General features: G+C 42.3%; 1 protein-coding gene and 1 long non-coding RNA gene across 2 annotated transcripts in view; both read right to left on the minus strand.

Annotated features, from left to right (window-relative positions):
- LOC147334038 (polymeric immunoglobulin receptor-like) overlaps window positions 1–26145 on the minus strand; it is a 419044-nt gene that overhangs the window by 245377 nt on the left and 147522 nt on the right. The window lies entirely within an intron of this gene.
- Window positions 11123–26145, minus strand: part of LOC147334046 (uncharacterized) — a 40255-nt gene continuing 25232 nt past the window's right edge. Inside the window, exons 2-3 of the long non-coding RNA XR_015128483.1 lie at window positions 22746–22832; window positions 11123–15352 (exon numbers count right to left, since the gene is read on the minus strand). This is a non-coding gene — a long non-coding RNA (uncharacterized LOC147334046). The remainder of the gene's footprint in view (window positions 15353–22745; window positions 22833–26145) is intronic.

Here is a 26145-nt window from a genome sequence, read left to right on the forward strand (position 1 = left end):
TACAGAATACATGCCCCAAAATGTATTTTGTAATGTATTCCGTAACGTTACTCAGAGTAGCGTCTTCTGAATACTTTAGATTACTTAATATATCATTATGCTTTTTACAATTACATGAATGTACTATTGCTGTGTGATTTATGACGTTCACTGAAGGTTACTCGCCATACCAATACCAACTAGATATAAATCTTAATATAACATGTGTAACTGCTGGAGGGGGAGGGGAGGGGTGAAGCTGGTGGTTGTGAGTCTGTGAAAGTGAATCCTGCCGGTGCCATAGCTGCTGAAAATGTACTTAGTGCAGACACAAAACGTCCATCAGCTTCAAAGTGTGTCAGAAAAATGTCCACATGAGAGAGAGAGGTCCCATTTTTGTTGTTGAACACAAATCATTTTTGTAACTTTTTTGATGTTATACGGCGTGAAGGGGTGAGAGTGTGGATCCAAATTCAGTATACAGAGACTGTAGAATAATAATAAAATCAAGCTTTTCATTTGGGCTGCACAACAATACAAACAAAGCACCAACATGACATCTGACCCTGAATAACCTCTCACAGGCATGTTAAATTGTATTTTCTAGTTTTATGATTGTTTTTCTATTTTTCGTGGCAGCCATTTTCAAAAACAAGATGTTGGCTGCTATTTTGGTCAGACCACATGTTTCCTGTTCTTGAATGAAAAAGCACACAAAAATCCACCTATATGAACATTTTCTTACTTTATAAATAATAGAACGTATTTTTAATAACCTGATCTATTTAACTAAAAGAGGAAATGGATTCTGTTCTGTTCTTCACTCATCACCTACCTGACAGCTGACACCTGTTTCTCACCTGCAGGTCCATCAGGAGGACATCCTGCCTGGATAGTTCTGTTAGTTGTTTTGGTTATTATTCTTGTGCTTCTTATTGCTTGTTGTATATACATAAAAAACAACTAAAAAACAAAGAAGCTATTATCATTCCTGCTGCTGTTTGAATGAGTCATTGTTATCGATAAAGAAGACAGACGATCAAAGAGAGAAAGAAAGTGATGATGTTGAGCTTCATCTTCAATCTCCACAACTAAACTGTGAGTTAGATGATGTGAGGACATAGATGAACTCTCCTGAACATCCAGCAGACTGCTATAGAGGTCAAACGTCTCTGAGTATCATCATGTTCACCATTAAAGCTTCTGCTGTGACCGTGTTTAAAGTTGTTGTTCTTGTTACTGTGGTCTTTTGGAGTGAGGCCCCCACCTATATTAATGAAGTGCTCCACTCCTGATTTTGATTTTGTACCAAAGTAAGAGGGTTTGTGCCTTAAAAACCGAACTTTACCTCCAAAATTTTGGAAGACGTTGCTACTCAACTTTGGCGTCTTCACCCTGTGGCCTTCTTTAACCCTTAGATTACCCCACGGGTTGTTTTTCTTCAAATCTTTAAAATGCAAAGTTGTAATATATTCATATTCCAGGTATTCCTCATAAAATATGTTTGTAACATGAGGCAATTTCTATTTTTATTTATTTTTTCATTAATTTAAAAAAAATACAGGTTTTGTATCACTACCCCACTCTTCCACAACTGGGGTCAAAAATGACACCAAGCAATTCCTGTGGAATCTTCTATGAAACTTTCATTCTTAGCAACTCTGACTGACCCACTTACACTTCTGATGGATCAAGAATTAATTTTTACACAGTAACGTACATGATTTATAGTCAGGGCTGCACATAAGTGGACTGCAGGTGCACATTCACTGTCAAATAAAAGTATTCCCAGAAATTCAGAGAATATGTGCTTCTTTTGCGGTGGAGGAACACCAAAGTAATTGCTTACACAGCTTGCTTCTTCAACATCTTTAAGAGTTCTGAACAAATGTCTGTCCTCCTCCAGAACGTCTAATGTACGCAAACGAGCGTTCCAACTTCTTATCTGGTACGCGTCTTTTATTTTTATTGTGCACCTGCGGACCATTTATGTGCAGCCCTGTTTATAGTTTCCTGTGCATTTCAGACATTGTCCTTTCTGATATATATTTTTTTATATCTAAAGTAACATGGCTGCTATGAGGCCAGCTAGGATCCCTGTGGACCTTGCCCTACAAATGATCCAGGATGGATGGGATGAAGAGCCCATCCATCCTGGATCATTTGTAGGGCAATACAAATGATAGAATATAATTCTAATAAAACAGAAGAGGTGCTGACATGCACAAACATGGAGGCACAAAGAGTAGCCACAGCCAGGGGAAAAGAGTGGAAAAATATAATCAAACATAAGCTCCTGGCCTTCATTTGATTGACCATTCTTGCAAGAACTGAGAAGAACTGGGATGTACCAGTCGGTGTGTTTTTGGGGAGTCCTCTGCATAACGCATTGTTAAAGGCCACTATGTCAATTCAAAGATTTAAAGATACTGACCGTTTCTTGCACTTTGATGACAAGAGGACCAGAGCCTACCGACTGAAAACAAACCACATGGCAGCTTTCTGCTACATATGGGGCCTGTTCCTGGTCAACTACAGGCAGAAATTCATCCTCAGTGATTGTGTTACAGTGGATGAACAACTTGTGCCTTTCAGAAGGAAAACCCACCTTCTGCAGTATAGGCCGAGCAAGCATACAAAAGTGATACAAGTGATACAAAAACTCCAATTTCTTAAAATTAATGAAAAAAATAAATAAAAATGAAACGGGCCTCATGTCACAAACATGTTTTATGAGGAATACCTCAAATATGAAAATATTACAACTCTTCGTTTTAAAGATTTTGAAGAATAACAACCGAGTTTATAGCAAAATGCATTGTTTCTATTTGCGGTCATTTTTGACCCCACTCGTGGAAGAGTGTAGGTACTGGTAGGTTGTGCATCCAAGGGTTAAACACTGGGTTTGTTTTTGGGTTTTTTTGCTTGGTTCATGTGTCCACTGTGCCTTTATAAACACTTTAAAAAATATTTTTTTATATATATAAATATTTTTAATAAAAAAATATATTTTTAAAGACAATTATATTATCATTATGTAAGTGTTAATAAAGAGTTACATATATACCTGTTGAATGCTCTCTTTTACAGACAAAACTGTTTCTGAAATGCCTTTAAGCAACTTAATAGACGTCTTGATTGTTTTTGTTTTCAGCTGAAAGCTGGTTAGGAATCATTTCAGTAAAAATCTATTCTGTCTTTCAAGTTTTGTTATCTTTGACATTTTTTAGAAATGATTTTTTGCTTGAAAGAGTCATTATTAGTCTTACATAAACAAAATAGTCTGTGAGCTACAAAGACTGAAAATGAGTGAAAAATCAGCCAGTGTCCAAAGAGAAGCTTCAGAAAGCTGCTCCTGTTTCTTAAGATTTCATATGTGAAAAAAGTCTTTGTTTCCATTCTAAGGAGACAAAGAAGTTAGGGGTGGTTCAAGTCTTTTGCACAGTACTCTGTGGTCAAACTGCAAAACAAAAACTTCCAAATCATCACAGCTGTCTATCAGTCACCACAACAGCTAGAAAAAGAAAATCCCCTAAATTTACCTAAAGACCTTAATTAAGGTTCCACCCATCCGCAGATAAACATCATAGAACATTCCAGCAGCATTTCCCTTCCTCAGAACTGATACTTACACTAAGTGTTCCAGGAAACTCCTGCCTTTGTAGCTTGGATTATTTTTTGTTTTTTAATTCTTTATTCATATTTTGCTTTCTGTTATTTCTTAGTGTTTATGGGTCTTTATTTTCTTATTCCTGATGCACATTCCTGGTATTTTATGCCTTTAGTTGCTCCTAAGTTCTTTAAGTTTCTATGTGTTTTTGGGGTTCATGACTTAATTTTGATTTTTTTTCTCCATCTCCTTTATATCGTGTCAGATAAAGTCTGTCAGCAGGAGTTCAACACTTTCTCTCTGATTCTTAACAGTCAGAACAGGAGGACTGTTTTTGTAAATGTGGCTGAAAGTAGCGAGAAGGAAATTCCAAACCACAAACTCACAGACATTGAGGATTGTTCACACATGGCTCTGAGGTCTGTGTGGAACACATTTTAAGGCTTTTATGAACACACACATGTTTATTCAGGTTTGCTTAATGAAGTTTAGACAATAATGATCACACTGATGATCTGACAGTTTCCTTCTGGTCCCTCCTCTGAGGTCAGAGCCTGAAGATGTTTAAATCAGACACTCTGAAGGTCTTTGAGTGTGGAGAGAGTAAAACATGTGACATCAATGTCTCAAAGTCACAATAATAATAAGAATGTTTCATCTTTATCAAAGTCACATCACATGTTACAAAGTGCTGTCCCACTGCTGTGTGCACCATACGAACATGTGACACCATCTCAGTGTTTAAGTGTTAGAGTGAACTCCTCATCCTCTCCTTCAGTCTGAACCAGGAAGTGATGTCAGCACAGATCAGAGTTTTTCCTCTTTAACTGAATGCTGTAGGTGAAACATTTAGAGGACACCAGTCAGCTGCTCTGTGATTCCAGTTTTTACAGATTCAAGAAGATCTGAGGCCGACTCAATAATCTGCTGTGAGAACACACTCACATGTGACAGAAACCCTCAGAGACACAAAGTAACATTTTAGTGTTTTGTAATAAAGTAACACACTGACACTGATCACAGCTCCACTTTCTCTGAAAGCAGCTTTGAGCAGCAATCAGCAGGATTCTGGTGAACAGCTGTTCAGGTTTAGGACGGAGCTCAGACGATCCTGGTCACACTGAGCAGTGACTTTGCTCATCTGGACTCTTTGTGTTGTTGTTTGTGTGTTGTTGTTTGATAGCATCACTGTGTCATATATTATGTACTTTATCTGCTTTATACTTTTCTACATAGATCATAACTAGTTCATGTAGTTGTGCTCTTGCACTGGTTGTTGTGTGTGTGTACTTGTGAAGCAGCACTGGATCAATGCATATAACTGATGTGCACATGTCCAACAGAAGAAGGTCGTCATCGTCTGTCCTGTTTCCTTATTCTGTCATTATTGCTCCCAGATATGTGTTATTATTTCAAACATGTGAAGCTGAACTCTGACACATAACATCAAACAGCTCAGCAACTAGTCACACATTCAAATGTAACGCAGCTCTTTGAGTGTTTAGATTAGATTAGATAGAACTTTATTAATCCCTCGGGTGGGTTCCTCTGGGAAATTCGATTTCCAAAAAAGCACAGCACCGACAGAAGTTACAGAGTTACAGAATATTATATATATATATATATATATATATATATAATACACACACACACACACACACACACACACACACACACACACACACATATATATATATATAAATACAGAGACAATATAAATAAAATATACGAAGGGGATAAATAGAATAAATAGGAATAAAAATAAAAATACAAGTGAATTGCACATTTCAAGTATTGAGTCTATTGCACCGTTGACTATTTACAAAAGTATTGCACAAAAGGTATTGCACAGTGAGGTGAAGAGGCACTACAGCTTAGTTGTTCCCCCCTCCTTTGTCCTCCTGTTTCCCCTCCCTCTCCCCTCCAGAGAGGAGTTAAACAGTCTGATGGCGTGTGGGACAAAGGAGTTTTTAAGTCTGTTAGTTCTTGTCTTGGGGAGAAGCAACCTGTCACTGAACAGACTCTTCTGGTTGTTAATGGCCGTGTGCAGAGGATGCCCAGCATTGTTCATAATGTCCATCAGTTTCTTTAATGTCCTTTTGAATGTTTGAACCTGCTGTTGTGTTGCTTTTGTGTGCTGGTGTCACAGATGGCTGCTGCTGCCGTGACAACAAACACACAACCACTGTCATGTTGTCTGATTTAAAGGACATGAAGAGAGCGGAACAACACAGTTTATTTTTTCAATACGACGTCACAATGATGCCATAAAGTGTCACAAAATCACACACTGCATGAAAACATCTTAAAATCTGAAGTTTTACAGGTTATAAAAGCCAAAGATTTCCAGTTCTGCTCCAATCATGTGGGTAAAGATAATAAATACAAAGGACAAAGGTCAGGGTCACGTGAGGACAAAGCTTTAGTTTGCATCTCCAAACATTAAAACAATATATTAGTCATTGGAGGACATGAACACTCTTTGTTTGAGCTTTTTAAAATATTATTTTTTCAGTGCAACATTATGTGACTTCACACTGACACAAAGATGAATATAGTCAAAGGAGCTTGCAAAGAAAAGCGTCTGGACTTCTTTAAGTTACTTGAAGACGTTTCACCTCTCATCCGAGAAGCTTCTTCAGTTCTAAGGTCAAATGGTGGAGAGTCCCAGATATAAGCCTAGTGGGAGTGAACACAGAGGGACAAAAGGACCCCCTGATGATCCTCTAATTGCCTGAGACAAGGTGTGAAATTGGGTGTGGGTCCCAATCAGCCAGAGTTTCGGGTGTGTTCATTGTGAAACCTGGCCCCACCTTATCATGCGAATTCCTGAGATCAGATGGCCCAGGATGTGAGTGGGCGTTAAGGCGTCTGGGAAGGGATCTCAAAACTGGATTATAGATGGCAGAGAGTTGGTGTCGTAAACCCCCGCCTCTGTTCAAAGATGGTCGCTCACAGTGGACATAGATGGCTTCTTTCACTCCTCTTTCAAACCATCTGTCCTCTCTGTCCAAAATGTGAACATGGGCATCCTCGAAAGAGTGTCCTTTATCCTTAAGATGCAGATGGACTGCTGAGTCTTGTCCTGTGGAGGTGGCTCTTCTGTGTTGTGCCATGCGCTTGTGAAGTGGCTGTTTGGTCTCTCCAATGTAGAGGTCTGAGCATTCCTCGCTGCACTGTACAGCATACACCACATTGTTAAGTCTGTGTTTTGGCGTTTTATCTTTCGGGTGAACCAGTTTTTGTCTGAGCGTGTTGCTGGGTCTGAAATGCACCGGGATGTCATGCTTGGAGAAAATTCTCCTGAGTTTTTCTGATACACCGGCTACATAGGGGATGACAATGTTGTTGCGTCTGTCCTTCTTATCCTCCCTCGCTGGTGTCTGGTCTTCTTTTCTGTGCCTCTTTGCTGACTTTAAGAACACCCATTTAGGATATCTGGGACTCTCCACCATTTGACCTTAGAACTGAAGAAGCTTCTCGGATGAGAGGTGAAACGTCTTCAAGTAACTTAAAGAAGTCCAGACACTTTTCTTTGCAAGCTCCTTTTACTACGATGACCTGGATGACTGAGAACCTTCACAGACATAAAGATGAATATATTGCACTAGATTTACATATTAACACTGCTGACATCAGCACATGATCTATAAAACCTGATGATGTCATGAGGCTGACGTCAGCATGATGCCATAAAGACATCATGAAACATCAGTAGTAGAGCCCTCTTGTTATCTCCTGTAGTCTGAGTGTAGCCATTATAACAGTGAGACAGCACTGCCACCATGAGGTCAAACTGGAGCATTGCAGGTAATAATTCTCTGCCTGAACACTGTTGGAACATCAGATTCGGTTTTATCAGAGTTAAAGGCAGTAATTAGGCTCCAACCTTGTGCAGAGGCTACACCTGATGTTAATAAAAGTCTTTCTATGCAGCCTTGAATAAATATCTGTGTAATATCAGCGCTTTATGCTCGAGTAGAAAAGCAATTAAAGTGGTCCATTTACCATATTTAATGATTTGGGGATGAGACAAACTCCAGGCTTCATACCTGAACCAGCTAAATGACACTATTTGACTTTTTTATTATCACAGTAGATACCAAACATACGTTTGTACCAAAACTGAATTCAGTTAGCTGTTAGCTTGCTTTTCGTGTAATACATACTATTGGTCATTTTTATGAGTCCCATGATTTCTAATCAGTCGGGAAAAGGACAAAGATGGCAGTCAGTGGACATAGTGGATTAATGAGCTAAAGACACGATTTATAGGTTTCATGGTCTGACTGTGTGGATGCTGAGGGTGTAGCTGTCTGATTTTCTGATTTTTCTGATTGTCTGTCACAGTCGACATTTTGTTGGAGATGATGTATTTCAATGTGAAATTACTTTAAAATTTTGACAAATTTGACAAAATATAGTTGAACATGAATTTTTGAATCCATGTTCACAGACTGTGTCTCGTCAGATTACAAATTTAAATTAATAGTTGAGAGCAGTGAGTTCAGTTAAGTCCACGTATAGAGTATTTAAGTCAGATGGACTGAGAAATCTCAGTGTGGACCATGATATTGATTTTTTTTAACAGAAGCTCTGTAATTATAATCAATGTTTTCTTCTAATCTTTGTGTTTATTTTATTTTGAACATTAGCATGCATTCTACAAATGTATTTCCCAATTGAAATAAAATCAAGTGGATTGGTGTTTATTTTCAGTTTCAGGCCACAAACTGGTTAATAACCAAAGTGAACACAGTGATGTCTTACACTATAAAGTTTGTGAGGTGAACCGCCCTTAAAATCTCAGAGGAGCTTCTGGCTCAGTCTTAAAGCAGTGATTGGTTTATTTGTGGTTTGTCCTGGTCCCTGCTCATGTTCTGTATTAAAGGATCATTTTTCCTTGTTGTTGGTCTTTGTTTGTCTCATACGTGGTAAATTTGTGTGTGTGTCAGATCTCAGAAATAAAAGAAAAATTTGCAACATGTTTCATTTCATTTTCATTTCTGTGTGCATGTAAGACCAGCCACCAGTGATTCTACAGTGTTTATGGTTTTACTATTAGACAAACTAAACAATTGGAGAGTTACACACAGACTGTTTATCTCCTCAAAATAAACCGTGTTAGATGGGGAGGATGTGGGTTGCATGAAGTTTGAAGGGCAGGCAAGAAGATGACTGAACTAGAGTAACTACAAAAGTATTGAGAGTGACAGCATGGGAAAGTGGTAGTGATGTAAAGAACAGAAAGAAACCAAACACCTGTGAAAAGAGGCAGATGACTTACTACAGATCTGCCTTCTTGAACTTTGGACTAAATGAGAAAAAAATAACTCACCTTTAGCTGCTTCAAGTAAAGAGTGGAAGGGAGTGTTGTCCTTGTAGATGCAGTGCCTGGTATATTCAAATAGAAAAGTTTTAAGCCTAATCTTAAAAGTAGAGATAGTGTCTGTGTCCTGAATCCAAACTGGAAGCTGGTTCCACAGAAGAGGGACGATCTCCCACGATATATGTAGTTTTTCTTATTCACTCGCTCTGTGTTTATACACCTCTCTGCATTTAATCATTAGTTAGTATGTATCTCTTGCTCTCTTCCACAGTGTGTGTTGTCCTGCCTCCTTCCCATCAACCTCAACCAGTCACAGTAGATGGCTGTCCCTCCCTGAGCCTGGTTCTGCCGGAGGTTTCTACCTTTCCAAATGGAGTTTTTGCTTCTGACTTTGACTAAATGCTTCCTCATATGGGGTCATTAATAAATTGTTGGGTTTCTTTGCATTATTGTTGGATTTTTACCCAACAACATAAAGTGTCTTGAGGCGACTGCTTTTGTGATTTAGTGCTAGACACATAAAATTTAATTGCTAACACCAGAATGAATTAAACTGTATAAATTCAAATGATATATTCATTCTGATATACTGCTTTTGTGTTTCTTTGGCACCTCGTGAACTACTCTGTAACATTTCAAGGTGTCCTAGCGTTCACCCCCACATCCACACCACCTACATCCTGGGAGCCTGGGAAGAGGTCGTACCTTGTTTTATTGTTTTACGGTAGGATTAACGTAGCTATGTCAGTTTTAGTCTAAGTGCTTTTTTACATATAGATGAACTGTTGGATTTTCCAGACCAGCAGGTTAAGGAAAGTCGTTTATGGGGCCACACTCTGACCACACACACACACACACACACACACACACACACACACACACACACACACACACACACGCACACACACACACCTCCACATTCCAATGCAAGGAACAAACGTTCACTGAAGCATATAAATAAAGACCGGGGCAGTTTTTCAGGCGCGAGTCTCTCAGTCCGGAGACTTCCCTTGCTAGCAAGAAGTTCTGTGTGTTTCTCTTCTCTGAGTCTTTACTGAAGAAGTGTTTTAGAGTATATTTCTTAACACTAAGTAATCAAGATCACCATAGATATTTGCAGATTAGGGATTTTTTCAATAAAGAAATAAAACAGTGTAAATCTAAACAAAAATTCAATAATTAAAACCATAACTGAAACCTACAACACAAAAAATTCAGAATAATCGCTACAATTTACAGGTATATAATGAAGGTAAGAGGGATTACAACAGCGTATGTAAAACTGAAGTGGCAGTCAGAGAGAGTTAGGAGTGAATTTATCTGATGAGGAATGGTCACAAATCTGGAAAACACATCAGTCAACAACGTCATCATGTGGCTGGAGACTACATTGTTGGAAAAATGTAATTAGACTTTTTTAACACCCAAAATTAGGAACAAACACATTTCATTAACACAGCCATGTTGGAGAAGCTGTGGAGATGTAAATGTGAATCATTCACATATGTTCTGGTTCTGTCCTAAGACTGCAAAATTTGGGGAAGATGTTCACTTAGTTATAGGTAAAATTCTGTGTTATGTATCCAAGTCTTGTACACTATTATATCTTGGTATCATTATGTGAAACGTGTTGAAAGAAGATAAATACATATTGAAAATTATGCTAGCAGACTGTAAAAAAGCAAATACAAGAAAATGGTACAAATAGACCCACCATCACACTACGAATGGATGAAAATTATAGAAAATTATAGACAAAACACAAATGGGCCAGGGGCGGGAGCGGCAGGTGAGAGAGAGAGAGGAGAGAGCAAAAAACAACAAAACACATGTTGTCTAATACAGGATCAGCTGGTGAGGCACAGGGACCATGACAGTATTAAAATGTATAAATAGTGATAAAGGGTGCTTTATCTGAGTTCTTTGTTGAGTTTTATGCTTAATAGAACTGTTTTACTGTACAAAGTAAAATAAAACACAATGTGGTTTCAATGACAAACAATAAAATTGTTATTCATTTTGTTCTGCCTTTTAGAAGTTAAACTGGTTATTATGCTTGTAAACTGCCCTAGAGCTCCCTCTAGTGGCTGCTTTGTGATATGGGTTTGATTACTTTAAGAAACAAACAGACAATAAAATTGTTATTCATTTGTTTATATTACAGTTATGACCATAACATAAAACGTTTTTTCTTATTTTTCAGTGTTAAATACATTTTTAAACTATGATGCACTTAAATTTAAACATCCAATTTAAACCCTTTTCATGGGCTTTGTTTGACACACAATTGCTTCTTTAATGGGTACAGCATTTTTACGTGCATGTGCACGTAAAATACAAAATAGTGATATCATCTATAAACATACTGTATGTATGAGGTTTTAAACCTCTTGGCTACCATTCCTTTCTTTTTGCTGTTCTCCACCTGATCATAAAGGACCTTCTTCTTCATTGTTTTACACTTACATCATCTACTTCCACCGAATCACAGTCAGCAGCATGGAGCACGTGTTGGGTGGATGAACCTCTGCCCTGTCTGATTACAGTTTGTACACACACTGCCTCCTGTGGACTCTTATCTTTCTTTAACCTTTAAAGTCTGACAGTTTCTAAAAGAGAGTAAATCTGCTGCTTCAGTTTAAACACTTCACTCATATATTAGTAGCAGGAAGATTAATCATCTAAAGTTCAGTGTGTGACGATTTTGTCTTCTTCTGTTTTATAAACACTACACACGACTGTTAAATGTGCTGATTTCTAACAAAATGTGTTTTTAAATTTTTGAATGAAAATCTTATCCGGATTTCCTGCATTTAGCTCTTTGTTCTCTGTGACCATCAGAGTGAAGTCAAAATCAGCCTCAGACCATCTCCTGGTTTATAACTAAAACTGAAGTGAAGCCTAAGAGACACCATCAGTTTATTTACAACATTTATTTAAACAGGAAGAGATCTGTCAGCGTGACGAGATTAGGCTTAAAACTTTCCTTTTTGCTAAAGCATACAGTTAGGGCTGGACCAGGTGACCCTTAATCCTCCCTTAGGCTACGTTCACAGTGCAGGTCTTAATGCTCAATTCCAATTTTTTGATCAAATCCGATTTTCTGGTCTGCTTGTTCACACTATAAATAAAATGTGACAGCAAACGCGCTCTAGTTTGAATGCTCAAAGCGGCCCCGCATGCGCAAAAGAAGACGTAACACACAACGCGCTCTGTTTAGACCCAGAGCAAACAGTATTGTTTGACTGATGGCCCTTAATATAAAGACTTCGGACTTCACGTTTCCCAATTTTTGCTTTAAGTTATTCTGTTATTTACATAATAATGTAAATAACCTAATAATGATCCTTATTGCTGTTTAAGAGGAGCGGTGCTTCAACGGATAGTTGCAAATTTCTGTCAGAATCTGCAGATTATACAGTACAAATAAAATGTTAATGTTTCTCCAATGTTGTCTTCCCAACAGTTTCACTGGATGGCCAGGAAGCGTTCGCAATGTCTTCTCCGGCGCTGATAATTGGCGTCTGTTTTGTGTCAGTGACGTAAAAGACTGATTTAATGTGACATGACCGTTCAAACAGCAGTTGCTTTCTAAAACATCAGATATGTATCGGATTCAGTACCACATACGAAAGTGACCCACATCAGATTTGAAAATATCGGATTTGTGCCGTTCACACTGTCATACCATGATCGGATATGGGTCGCATAGGGTCAAAACAATCGGATTTGATGCGCTTTCGCCTGCAGTGTGAACATAGCCATAGTTATGCTTCAATTCATTCATTCATTCAGTTATGCTTCAATTCATTTATTCATTCAATGGGGGCGACAGTGGCTCAGGTTGGGAAGTGCATCTGTAACCGGAAGGTCGCCAGTTCGATCCCCAGGCTCTTTGTCCTGGTCGTTGTGTCCTTGGGCAAGACACTTTACCCTACCGCCTACTGGTTCTGGCCAGAGGGGCCGATGGCACAATATGGCAGCCTCACTTCTGTCAGTCTGCCCCTGGGCAGCTGTGGCTACAACTGTAGCTTGCCTCCACCAGTGTGTGAATGTGAATGAATAGTGGCATTGTAAAGCGCTTTGGGTGCCTTGAAATCCATTATTAACAGACGTAGGCTGCCGGGAATTCCCATGATGCATTGAGTTTTTCCTTTCCAGTCACCTTTCTCACTCACTATGTGTTAATAGACCTCTCTGCACTGAATCATATCTGTTATTAATCTTTGTCTCTCTTCCACAGCATGTCTTTATCCTCTTTTCCTTCTCTCATTTCAACCAGTCGCAGCAGATGGCCGCCCCTCCCTGAGCTGAGGTTTCTTCCTGTTAAAAGGGAGTTTTTCCTTCCCACTGTCGCCAAAGTGCTTGTTCACAGGGGGTCATTAGATTGTTGGGTTTTTCTCTGTATCTATGAAGCGCCTTGAGGCGACTTGTTGTGATTTGGCGCTATGTAAACAAAATTGAATTGAAATGAATTGAGGGAGCAGGAACACAAGGAGGAACAGGAGGTTGTTCAGAAAAGAGTCATGATGTGGTTTCTTTCTTTCTTTCTTTCTTTGTGGTTTCTTTTGCATAGCTTAGCATGATGGCTGTAATCAGGGTGAGCAGCTAGCTTGTCTCTGTCCACAGTCAAAGAGAAAGAGCAGCTGCATTATGATGGTTGTTTGTCCATAACTGACGTCTTCAGTTCTCACTGCTGAGACCATCCACCTCAAATTCTTAAGAGAAGACTTTTTCCTCATATCTCTTAGTGTCTTAATTTAACAGTCTAAATCCAAAACTATTCTAGAAATGATTTCTAACAGTTGAACAGTTTCTGAAAGTTATAATAATGTAAAGAAAAGAAAGCAACCAAACTCCTGGGAAAGCAGCAGATGAGCGATTACAGATCTTCCTTGTTGTACTTTAGACTAAATAAAAATCGCTTACGTTTGCTGCTTTAGGTAATGAGTGGAAGGGAGTGCAGTCCTATACCAGTCCTGTGCCTGGTATATTCAATTAGGAAAAAAAGATCAGACGCAAACATGTTTATAATTGTCCACTGACAATGAAGATGTTTCATCGCATGCATTTTCCACATATTTCTACTAATATTGTAGTTTGATTCCAAAAATCAAAGAAAAGGCTGTAAAAGTTTTTTTTAATTGTTCACATTAATATATATTTTCTAAAATGCATTCATATACATTTTCATATGAAGGATATATTTGTGGGTCACATTTGGAGGACCCTTTGTTTCCTTGCGATGATAAAATTGGTCTCCAAATAAAATGCTTTTCAGTTTAATTAATATTGGGCCAAATGACAACAACATATTGTCTCAAAGCACTTTCTTATTGTAAGGTAAATACTCTACAATAACAAAAAGAAAACAAAGAAAACTCATCAATCATATGACTCCCTATGACCCTGTGGGGACTTTGGAGACAGTTGCGACGGAGAAACTCCATTTCAACAGGAAGAAAACTCCAACAGAACATGCTCAGGATGACTGAATAGAGAGAGGACAGTATTAGCTGGTACTCTCTCACACATGAGCACCTCCAGAGACCTAATCCAGGGCAGGTATGGAGTTATTGGAGAGACAAAGTGGCTGATGTAATCTGCAAAAGCCAGATCTGTTGCATTGGAGAGACCCTGGAGGAAGTCCTTTTCATGTAAATGGCCTCCTTGACTCCGCGCTCAAACCAGCGTTCGTCCCTGTCCAGGATGTGTACATCCTCATCATTGAGTGTCCACTGGCCTGTAGGTGTAAATAGACTGCAGAGTCCTGGCCTGACGAGGTAGCTCTTCTGTGTTGTGCCATCCGCTTGCAAAACCCTGGCAATCCTCCTGGCACTTAACAGCGTACACTATGTTACTCTGTTTGTGTCGGGGGACCCAATCCTTAGGGTGGACCAGTTTTTGGCGCAGCGTATTTTGGGGTTTAAAAGCCACAGAGACCCGGTGTTTAGAAAAAATGTGTCTCAACTGCTCCGATACTCCTGACACATATGGCATCACTACAGGTTTTCGTTTGGGCAACGGTTGTCCTTCTCTCCTGGATCGGCTGGGGCTTTCTCTAGGTGCATTCCCAGGTTTGACAAAAGTCCAGCTGGGATAACCACATTTACTCAGGGCCTTCTTTTTTTTTTTTTTTTGCCTGTCCCATTTGGTTCTTTAGCCATCAGAATTGTTGTCTGAAGACCAACAAGGATACCCAATGGATTTATTTTGCCAAATGGATCATCGTGGCATTGCCGTATTGATCCATTTGATCGCCCTTTGTTTTTATTATTTATTTTATTTTATTTTCAGTTGTTACAGATAGGACAGACATGAGTGAGGGATAGGAAAGGGAGAAAGAAAGAGGAAGGAAAAGAAAAACAGAAAGGGAGAGGGACAGTGAGAAAGGGGAAAAAAATAAATAAATAAAATAAAATCTCCTGGATCACCTGTTGAGAGAGAAAGAATAGAAAACAAGCAAAAAAACCCAAAGCAACATACTAAACACAACACCATCGCATTAATCTAGCTAAGTGTAAACAGCAGTAAATACTAAATATTCAATGTTGTTGTGCAGCACGCAGGACAGGCAGCGCAAGCGCACAATGTGCTTTGAAGTAGCAGCCAAGAAAGATGTAATTTAAGTCTACGAGCAGTGAACATCCATGTGCATACCTGTGTGGATCAGCGCGCTTGTATTCAAATGGTTTCCACATGTAATGGTCTGTGTTATAGACAGTGTTGTTGTTAATGTATGTTTGGGGCGTTGCACCCCGGAACCTTCAGAGGTTTTTCAGGGTTCTCGCTGCCAGAATGTTATGTGTGGGACAGTTTCCTGTATGTGTGCGACTAGCTGTGGTTGTTTCTAAAAGTGGGCAGTAAACGTCCTAAAACTGGCACTTGAGTTTCCGAGCATTTTTATCCTGAGGTTATAACACCTTTTTGGCGACGAGGATAAAAGCCGAACGCGGACAGTTTTGAGTTTTTGCTACGGATTTTGCAGTCGGACTACCGCTTCACAACTATGGTGACGATCGGATCGCTCACGGAGTTCGCCGAGGGAGACGGCGACTGGATTGAATATGTCGAGAGGCTGGAACACTTTTTCTTGGCAAACGACATTTCGGACGAAGGAAAAAAAAGGTCAGTTCTTCTCAGTGCGTGTGGAGCAAGGACCTACAAGTTGATACGTAACCTGACGACGCCTCGGAAACCCGGGGACTTCAGTTTCAAAGAACTGGTGACGTTGGTGCAAAATCATCACTGCCCAAAACCCTCCGTGATTGTTCAGCGGTTCAAACTCCACACTCATTCACGCAAGCCGGGAGTTTCGGTGGCGGCGTATGTGACGGAGCTGAGACAGCTATCAGAGCACTGTGAGTTTGGAAGCGTGCTGGATGACATGCTCCGCGACAGGTTGGTGTGTGGTATAAATGATGATGTCATGCAGCGTCGGTTGTTGGGGGAGCCCACACTGGACTTTAAGAAAGCTTTGGAAATTGCTCAGGCAATAGAAACGGCAGCTAATAACACTAAAGACATTCGGAAAGCTAACAACAATATGCACTCAACCGAGGTGCATCATGTATCTCGGAGTGTGAGGGGCAAACCGAGGGAGCTTTTGGAGTGTTACCGGTGTGGGGGAGCACACTTTGCCAAGGACTGTGTTTTCAAAGACAGTACCTGCCATAACTGCAAGAAAAAGGGGCACTTAGCCAAGAAATGCAGGGGCACTAAGGAGAAATCGAAGAAGGAATGGAAGACAAAACACAAACTAAACACGCATCACCTGCAGGGCATGGCGCCTGAGGAGGATGAGTGTGTTTTCAACATGTTTAATCTGGTTGGCTTTAATAAGTGCTGTGCGGAGCCCATCTATGCCACTATCCAGGTAAATGGGAAGGAGCTACAAATGGAGGTGGACACAGGGGCTTCAGCTTTGGTGATCAGCCAAGCCACCTACCACAGCTTGTGGCACTCGGGCGGGGCACCAGCTCTCCAAGCGACTGAGATAAGCCTGAGACAGTACACGGGTGAATGCATTCCCCTGCTTGGTGCTATAGAGGTGCATGCAGCAAGAAGCGGCAGCAACACTACTGGTGATGAAAGGGGAGGGGCCTAGTCTGCTGGGTCGTGACCTTCTGCAGAAAATCCGCCTGAACTGGTGGGAAATCAGGTATGTAAAGGTAATAGTAGAGTTACTGGGAAAGTATGCAGATGTGTTCAAGAATGAATTGGGCACTCTCCGGGGCACCACTGTGAAGCTGTGTGTGGATCCTTTTGCCCGGCCACGCTTTTTCAAACCATGCACTGTACCATACGCCATGAAGGCCAAGGTGGAAGCAGAGTTGGAGAGACTACAACAGATAGGGGTCATTGAGCCAATAGAGTTCTCGGACTGGGCAGCCCCGATTGTACCAGTGTTGAAAGAGGACAGAGGGGTGCGTATATGCGGTGATTACAAACTGACAGTGAACCAAGCCTCTCAGCTCGACGCCTACCCTCTGCCTCGAGCGGATGACCTGTTTGCCACACTGGTGGGTGGTCGGACATTCACAAAGTTGGATATGAGTCATGCTTACCAGCAGTTGCTGCTGGATGAGGAATCAAAAAATTATGTGACAATAAACACACACAAGGGGCTGTTCAAGTACAACCGCCTGGTGTTTGGCGTTGCATCCAGTCCAGCTATCTTTCAGCGCACCATGGACAATCTTCTGCAAAACATTCCTGGTGTTGCTGTTTACTTGGATGACATTTTAGTTACAGGTAAAACAGAAGAGGAGCATCTGCGTAACCTTGAGCAGGTGTTGAAGAAGCTCTCAGAAGCTGGGTTGCGTTTGAAGCGCAGTAAGTGTGTTTTCGAAGCCCCTAGCGTGACATACCTGGGTCATCGCATCTCTGCACAGGGCCTGTCCCCACTGGAAGAGAAAGTGAGGGCAGTAAAAGAAGCCCCGAGTCCAAAGAATGTAGCTGAACTAAGATAATTCTTGGGCTTAGTGAACTATTATGGGAAGTTTTTGCCTGACCTCTCCAGCATGCTTGCTCCCCTGTATGGGCTACTGCACAAAGACAGTCAGTGGAGGTGGTCCCAAGCACAGGAGAAGGCCTTCAGACGGGTAAAATAACTGTTACAATCGGCATCGCTCCTGGTGCATTTTGATCCGGAGAAGGAGGTGGTCCTGTCCTGTGATGCCTCCCCGTATGGCATAGGAGCTGTTCTTTCCCATCGCATGGAAGAGGGGGAAGAGAAACCGGTCAGATATGCGTCACGCACGCTCACAGCAGCAGAAAAGGGCTATTCACAGCTTGAGAAGGAAGGCTTAGCAATAGTTTTTGCTGTGAAACGATTTCATCAGTACCTGTATGGCCGCCCATTTACTGTTGTTACAGACCATAAGCCCCTCCTGAGTCTCTTTAGTGAAACAAAAGGCATCCCACTGATGGCTTCAGCCCGGGTTCAGCGCTGGGCATTAACACTGTCGGCAAACCAGTATCGCATTGTTTATAAGGCGGGACCTGAAAATGCGAATGCAGATGCTTTCAGCCGCCTCCCCCTCCCGGAGGTCCCCGACCAGTCGAACTTGCCCCCAGAAATTGTGTTTTTGCTGGACAGGTTGGCGAACTCTCCGGTCTGTGCTAAAAACATCAAAGCATGGACTGAACGGGATCCAGAGTTATCTCAGGTTAAACAGTGGCTGTTGCAGGGCTGGCCAGCAACAGTGGAGCAGGATCAGCTCAAACCGTATGCCAAGCGTCAGCAGGAGCTCAGTGTTCAAGATGGCTGCATCCTGTGGGGTTCCCGAGTCATTGTTCCGCCTCCAGGTCGGTCACAGATCATTGAAGTGTTGCATGAGGCTCATCCAGGGATTTCTCGAATGAAAAGTCTGGCAAGGTCATTCGTGTGGTGGAATGGACAGTGCCTTGGAAGACAAGGTAAAAGCCTGTTCTCAATGTCAGTCAAACCAAAAAATGCCGCCACCTGCCCCACTCCACCCATGGGAGTGGCCTGGCCATCCATGGTCCAGGCTTCATCTAGATTTTGCCGGCCCCTTTTTGGGCCACATGTTCCTGGTGTTGGTGGATGCGCATTGAAAATGGCTGGATGCCCACATAATGCCGACCATCACAGCCCCAGTCGTCACAGACACACTCCGGAGAATCTTTGCAACACATGGATTACCTGAGGCAGTGGTCACGGACAATGGGCCCACATTCACAAGTGGGCTCTTCCAAGAATTTATGGAGAGAAATGGAATCCGACATATCCGCACAGCACCCTACCACCCTGCCTCTAATGGCTTAGCGGAGCGCGCCGTGGAGACACGGAAAGACGGTCTAAAAAAAATGCCAGGTCTTTCCATAGAAAAGAGGCTCTGCCGTTTCCTGTTTCAGTATCGCATCACGCCTCATACAACCACAAGCTTGTCCCCAGCGGAGTTGCTGATGGGGAGGAAGCCCAGATCTCATCTGGACCTTCTTCGCCCAGATGTGGGAGCCAGAGTCACCCAGTCACAAGGTGGGCAGAAGGTGAGACATGATCTACATGCCAGAGGCTGTGTTTTCAAGCAGGGAGACTGTGTGTATATCAAAAACTTTACGGGTGGCTCACGGTGGCTGCCTGGTGTCATTCACCACAGTTCAGGGCCAGTATCTTTTGTGGTGGAGTTGTTGGATGGCAGACAAGTTCGCAGGCACAAGGATCATGTGAGAGCCCGCACGGATGGAGCTGAGAAGAGGGCTCAGAGTGGTTTGCACGCACATGGTGGAGACAGGGCTGTGGACATTGTGGGGCCTCAGAGTGGTTCACCTGAAGGGGAAGTCGTGTCAGCAGCCCCTGAGATCGGGATTGGTTCTTCAGTATCACCAGAAGGGCTGGTGGAGCAATCTAAGTCACCTGAGCCGAACCCGGCCACAGGAGCTCAGCAGGCTCCTAGCCTGGAGAACCCAGCAGAAGGACTGAGAAGGTCAAAGAGGCAGCACAAGCCCCCTGATAGACTGAATTGTTAAAATAATGTGGTGTTGAATTCTCCCTCTCTTTTCGTACTTATGCATAATTGCTATGTTGTGGGTTTTTGCTTAAGGGGGGGGGGGGGGGGGAGTGTTATAGACAGTGTTGTTGTTGATGTATGTTTGGGGCGTTGCACCCCGGAACCTTCAGAGGTTTTTCAGGGTTCTCCCTGCCGGAATGTTATGTGTGGGACAGTTTCCTGTATGTGTGCGACTAGCTGTGGTTGTTTCTAAAAGTGGTCAGTAAACGTCCTAAAACTGGCACTTGAGTTTCCGAGCATTTTTATCCTGAGGTTATAACAGTCTGCAAGAGGATGTAGCGAACCATAGCCCCGTCCGCCAGGGCATGAAGCAGGCATGGAGGAGATCCAGGCCCCAGACATCCAGAGGCCCCAGAGCACGAGAGCCCAAGGAGGACCACCGGAGGGGCATCCGTGCCACCCTCATGGGAAGGGCTGAGGATCCCCAGACGAGGCGTCACCCAGTAGCCACCGAGCAGAAGCTAGAGGTGGCTGCACCGGCATGCCCGCCGGCTCTGCCAGCAGCCAGCTGTGCCAGAGTGAACTGAGCCGCAGGCCCAGAGGCCGGAGGCCCGAGGGCCCCCCGCACCCCGGAGGAGGCCTGACCGAGCAACAGGTGCCAGGCCCCGCCAGGTAGCCACCGGGAGTGAGCCGGTACATACCTGAGCGCCCAGCCCCGAACACCAAGAACCACCAATGCACCGACCAGTCACCGGCAGGGAGTGTGGTGAGGGGAGATAGACCTTGGAGGGCCTGGGAGTTCCCAGAGAGGTGGAGTCTAACCTGACATATAGACACAGACAAACAGGCACACACAGACACAAACATGCGTTCCCACCCTCATGCACACATATACAAACACTCAGCACTCACCCAACGTAAGGACTGACATAAATGGACATGTACACACAATCACACTCCCCAAACATACTCTACACCCCGGGTCCAGGTACCCTCGCCCCTAGAGGGGGAAACAGAACCCAGACCCAAGAGATGTTACACTTCCCCCCGGGGTGGAGGCAAGCAGACCGTCCCAGGCTCCGCAGCAGCAGGGAGGCCAATCGGACAGCCAACATCTCCTGTTGGCCCTGAGCCAACTCAGGGCCTTCTTGATGTGCTGTTCTTCTGCCTCCCTGGCCGCTGTGTCAGTGGGGATGGTTTTCGCTCTGTATTGTAGCGTCCTGATCCTGATGACATCCAGTTTGTGCTCCAGTGGATGATGAGAGTCAAACCTTAGATACTGATCCGTATGCGTAGGTTTACGGTACACGTCAGCTTTTAGATGTTCCCCATTACTGATGGAAATGATGGTGGTCTTCGATCAGTGGGTTTTGGTTAGTGGTTGTTGATCAATGGTCATGAGAGCTTTGCATAATTATGATCAAGGAACTGACCTCCCAGCCCATTGTTGATTCAGTGGGCTGGTTTCAGTCATTATGCAAATGTACTGTTTATAAGATTTGGGGAAACCTGCAGTCAGCTGAGACTGAAGAAGTCACTTGGATGAGTGACGAAACGTTTCTCCCACAAAACGCTACGTCCAGATGAACAGATTCAACTTTTGGAGATTTACTTTGCTGGATGATTGAGAATGCATCAAGACAAAATATTGTTTGCTCTGGGTCTAAACAGAGTGTGTTGTGTGTGACGTCTTCTTTTGCGCATGCGGGCCGCTTTGAGGGTTCACACTAGAGCGCGTTTGCTGTCGCATTTTATTTATAGTGTGAACAAGCAGACAAAAAAATCAGATTTGATCAAAAAATCAGAATTAAGCATTAAGACCTGCAGTGTGAACATAGCCTAATTATTTTCTCCCCTCTCTCTGTGGGCGCTGAGTCCAGTGTCAGCTTCAGAAATATTCCCCTCTGAAACCCCTTGGTGTGAGGAACTTGTTTAAAATAAAACTGCTCTTCTCTCTGGGCTGAACCTTGACAGTTTTAGACAGCTTAATTTAACCGCAGCTATTTTATCTCTCACATGAAACTTTGAAATCACTTATCAACCAAACAGATCATGCAAAAACAAGAACAGAGAGAGGAAAAAAAATGGTTTCAGACAAACACACACACACACACACACATGCGCACGCAGCAAAAATCATTACAGGACCAGTTGGAGTAGAAAGCTGAGAGACACATACTTACTAATCACACAGAACTGCTGAGGACCCAGTTCACTCACAGATTTCAAAAGCCTTAGTGATTATTATCCAGCATTAGTATCTGAACCTGGAATCATTTCTATGGAAACTGAATTTTATGTAAACGTTAAATTTAATCTGATGCAATCAGGTTTAAACTCACGTTCTGTTATTCACTGAAAATACAGACATTTAGAACAAACTAAGACCATCTGTGCTAGAGGAAATGTCTGCTGTGGCTGCATCACTCTGCTTAGCTTTGTTGTTATTCAGCCTCTGCATGTTTACCTCTGCAGGTGAGTTTTACCTGTCAGGAGATAAATGCCATTTCAATGATAGATAAAGACAAAGAAATTGAGTAGGATTATTTCATATTCATTCCGTTTGTCTGTGTGTGTGCAGGCAACATGAGCCTGCACACATTAATTTTGTGATAAGTGATATTATTGAAAATTCTCTGTGTGTAAGTACAGTTTAGTGCTGTCTCATCATCACTCTGATTGACTGCTGTAGAAGTGAACAGTGTTACTTTGACCTTTAACCTCGCTGCGCTGTGTTGTTTCCTCTTTTTCAGATCACAAAATCATCACAGCTGAGTCTGGACAGGACGTCACTCTGACATGTCATGCTCAAGCCCACATCGTCATAGTTGTAGAGTGGAGCAGAACTGACCTGGAAGATGAAGAACTTGTCCTTTTATATCAGCATGGATGACTTGTTCCAGATTACCAGCATCCATCTTTTGAGAACCAGGTGGATCTGAAGGACAGACAGATAGTTGATGGAGACGTGTCTTTGATTCTGAAGAATGTGAGACAAGATGATGCTGGAACATACGAGTGTCATGTCATCAAGAGAGCTGGAAAACCTTTGAAGCTCATCAATCTGAAAGTTGGTTCTCCAAGTGAGTGAGGAGTGTTCAGTGTGTTTGAGATCTTCGGCTCTTTTAGCTGCGCTGCCTTATTGCTCCTAAATAGCTCTGTTTTCACGATCACTGAGATCCTTCTATTTTAGCCTAGCTGTGAATGATCTGTATTGGTAGTGTCCCGATTCGAAATATTGAGGCAAGGAACAAACCAACACTGGCCCAGAAGAGTTCAGTCAAATGATGATTTATTGAGTACACGTGTGGGAAGATGTACAATGCAACTTATCAGCATAGATCTTCTCCAAACAACTCAATTCAACTCAATTGTAAGCGTGAATGCTGTTTTAACCTTCCATTGCTCCAAATCACCTTACACAATAGATTGTGAAGACATCGCGCTTCACAAAGCTTGAAACCTTCAATAGACTGAGAATCAACTCTTATGAGCACAACTACTGATGTGACGTTCTGTATCGAGGCTTCGAAGCTTGTGTCGAGTAATGGAGGGGGCGTTTCCGCGATGCGCGTATCGAGGCTTGCTTCATTAATGGGAGGAGCTGAAAATGATGACGTCCAAAGCCTCGCTGCCCGGCTGTACCACGTGACTGGTTCATGAAGTGGTTCGAACTTTGCCGCGAGATATGACAGCGATATAAACCCCTCAGACTTCATTCAAAATGTAGGTGTTTGATGGAGAGTTGCGGTTAGTGAGAGTTTGGAGACAGTTTGGAGGTTTATGAGAGTGAGGAGAGAAAGTCAGGAGAGAATGGAGCCAGCTAAGAAGAGGAGGATGTCCTCCCCTGTGTGGGAACATTTTGATCTTATTCCTCCCAACAAGGTATGTAAATTTCTACAGAAGATGTATTTTCATAATACTGATGGTGCAATACAATTTATGTTAAGCTGTCTGTACTTTTGTACAAGGTGAAGTGTTTGCTATGTGCCAGGGAGCTGGGATATAACAACAACACCTCATCCATGTTTAGGCACTACAGAGCTTTTGCAGGGGAACACCGATTGTGGAGCAAGACCAGGTGAGCCATCAAATGCCATGATAATATAGCATGCAGTAATGTTACTAAATGATATAACAATATTATACAGCTGTTATAATTTACGTGTTTGATATTTATATTTGTGCTTTATCTTTATTGTCTTTCCTCAGGAGAACAATCTCAAATAGATGAAGACCTGGTTAGCATGGTGATTGAGGACTCCCAGCCATTTAGCATTGTGGAGGACAAAGGATTCAAAAGATTTGTTAAATCATTAAATCCTAGCTACGTTCTCCCCACTAAAGGTTATAAAAGCAGTGAAAATTTAGTTTTTACAGAATAAAATGTGAACAGGCAGGACTGAGGCTCAAAGCCTCAGTGTGTAGCTGTCCATACCTCAACGTTACAAAAGCACAACTACTGTCCACACCCCAACCACACCTCACCTCACAGTAAATGATCATTTCCATTTTAAGCATTTCCAAAAAATCATTTTCCATACTGCCAGTATAAATATACAGTGTACTGCCATCACTACAATATAGATGTTTTACACAGTCCTTTTGTTGTTGAGATTTACAGGCTGTGTGCAAAAGGCCACATTCTTCAAATTCGTGCCAACTAATATTTTTACGTCCAGTAGGTGTCCTACTAGAGCAAATGAAGCTTTAAGAAGCTTTGCGCTGGGATGAACCAATTGGATGAAACGCTTCAGTGCTTCATGAAGCTTCATCTGCCCATCACTAAGCACAATATGCAAATGTGTGTATACAATGATTATGGCTGCACATGCAATAAAAATGTTAATCTGATGCCAGTAGCTGTGATAAACAGTTTAATGCAATTTAATGATAAAGTTATATTATTAATGCAGTAAAATAATTCCTTTATTCCCACTGTTAGCAGTGTTTGATTTAGTGTTTTCATAAAAGCCTATTTCTTGTGTGTATATTAGTGCTCAGAAGAACAGACATGTGGTTTAAAGCCTAGACAAAAAAAATCCTCCTCATCAACACTTTTTTGTTTGTCAGGGGACATTTGTTTTGTAATAATTGTTGTTCTTTTGATATGATTTGCAGCAGGCCATAGTTTATTTAACACAGTGGATGGTGCAGCAGAGATACCTGACTCAAAACAGGACACTGTTTCAGGGCCAGTGAATGTCACCTCTCCTCCAGCTACAGGTATATATGAGCAGCACTTAGATGAATTTTTTGATTTTGCTCTGACAAATATTAACATTTTAGAAATTCAATTTCCTGATCCATTTTTGATCTTTTCTATCACTTTTCCCAATGTACCTGCAATTAATTCCAGATCCTTGTCTCTGTGTCGCTCCGTGTACCTGGCCTGTACCACCACAGTCGCTGTCTTTACAGTTTCCGCCCTCCGTCTTTCTTTCACACAATGTTGTGATCATAGTCCTAGACCCTATCTTTGCATGTGATTAGCTACATTAAAATGAAGGCCTACAGAAGATGACATCAAGTCATTGTGAGCTGAGATTCTAGGTTTATCCAATTGTCACAAGAAGTCACCAGCAGGGACAGTACTTGTTTAGAGTCTGAATCAGAAGAAAATGTTTCGGACTCTGGAGGTGTGGAAAGTGACTGACCTTAGGTACCGACCAGAGGGCACGGGTCACACAGGTGGTGGGTGGGGTGCAAGGGGTCATCCATGATGACAGTGGTTTTCCTGAGAATGGAGGACATGGCAATGGCCTCCATGGGTGGCAGAGGGCAGCCAATGTTTTTCTTTTGTGGGGTTAATTACCCTCTGTGCAGCCTTTCTGTTCTCAGTTGTGGCCCCTGCGTACCTAATAGAGTAGGAGAGTACGCTCTCCACTGAAGCACAGTAAAAGACTCGCAGCAGCTTCCGGTCTGGGTTATTCTTTCTCAGGACAAGGAGGAAATGCAGTTGCTGCTGGGCCTTCTTTACCAACATGTTGGTGTTGTGGGCCCAGGTGAGATTGACAGAGATGTGGCTGCTGGACTCATGAACTGTTTGGGGCCAGTTGATGAGGAAATATTTAAATCAGGATCAGGTTTAAGGTGGTCCAGTTTGGTGGTAAAAATGTCTGGGATTATGGTGTTGAACGCTGAGATGTAGTCCATGAAGACCATCCTCGCGTATCTTTTCCTGTGACGGCTATAGGTCTGTAGCCATGACCAGGGTGCTTGGAGGGGCTTTTTTTTTCCTGAGGGGGATG

Source organism: Aulonocara sp. 'chitande type north' Nkhata Bay, linkage group LG3, assembly GCF_057382095.1.
Source record: "Aulonocara sp. 'chitande type north' Nkhata Bay isolate Kocher_YH1m ecotype deep benthic linkage group LG3, A_spYH_male_GT1.1, whole genome shotgun sequence".
NCBI lineage: Eukaryota > Metazoa > Chordata > Actinopteri > Cichliformes > Cichlidae > Aulonocara > Aulonocara sp. 'chitande type north' Nkhata Bay.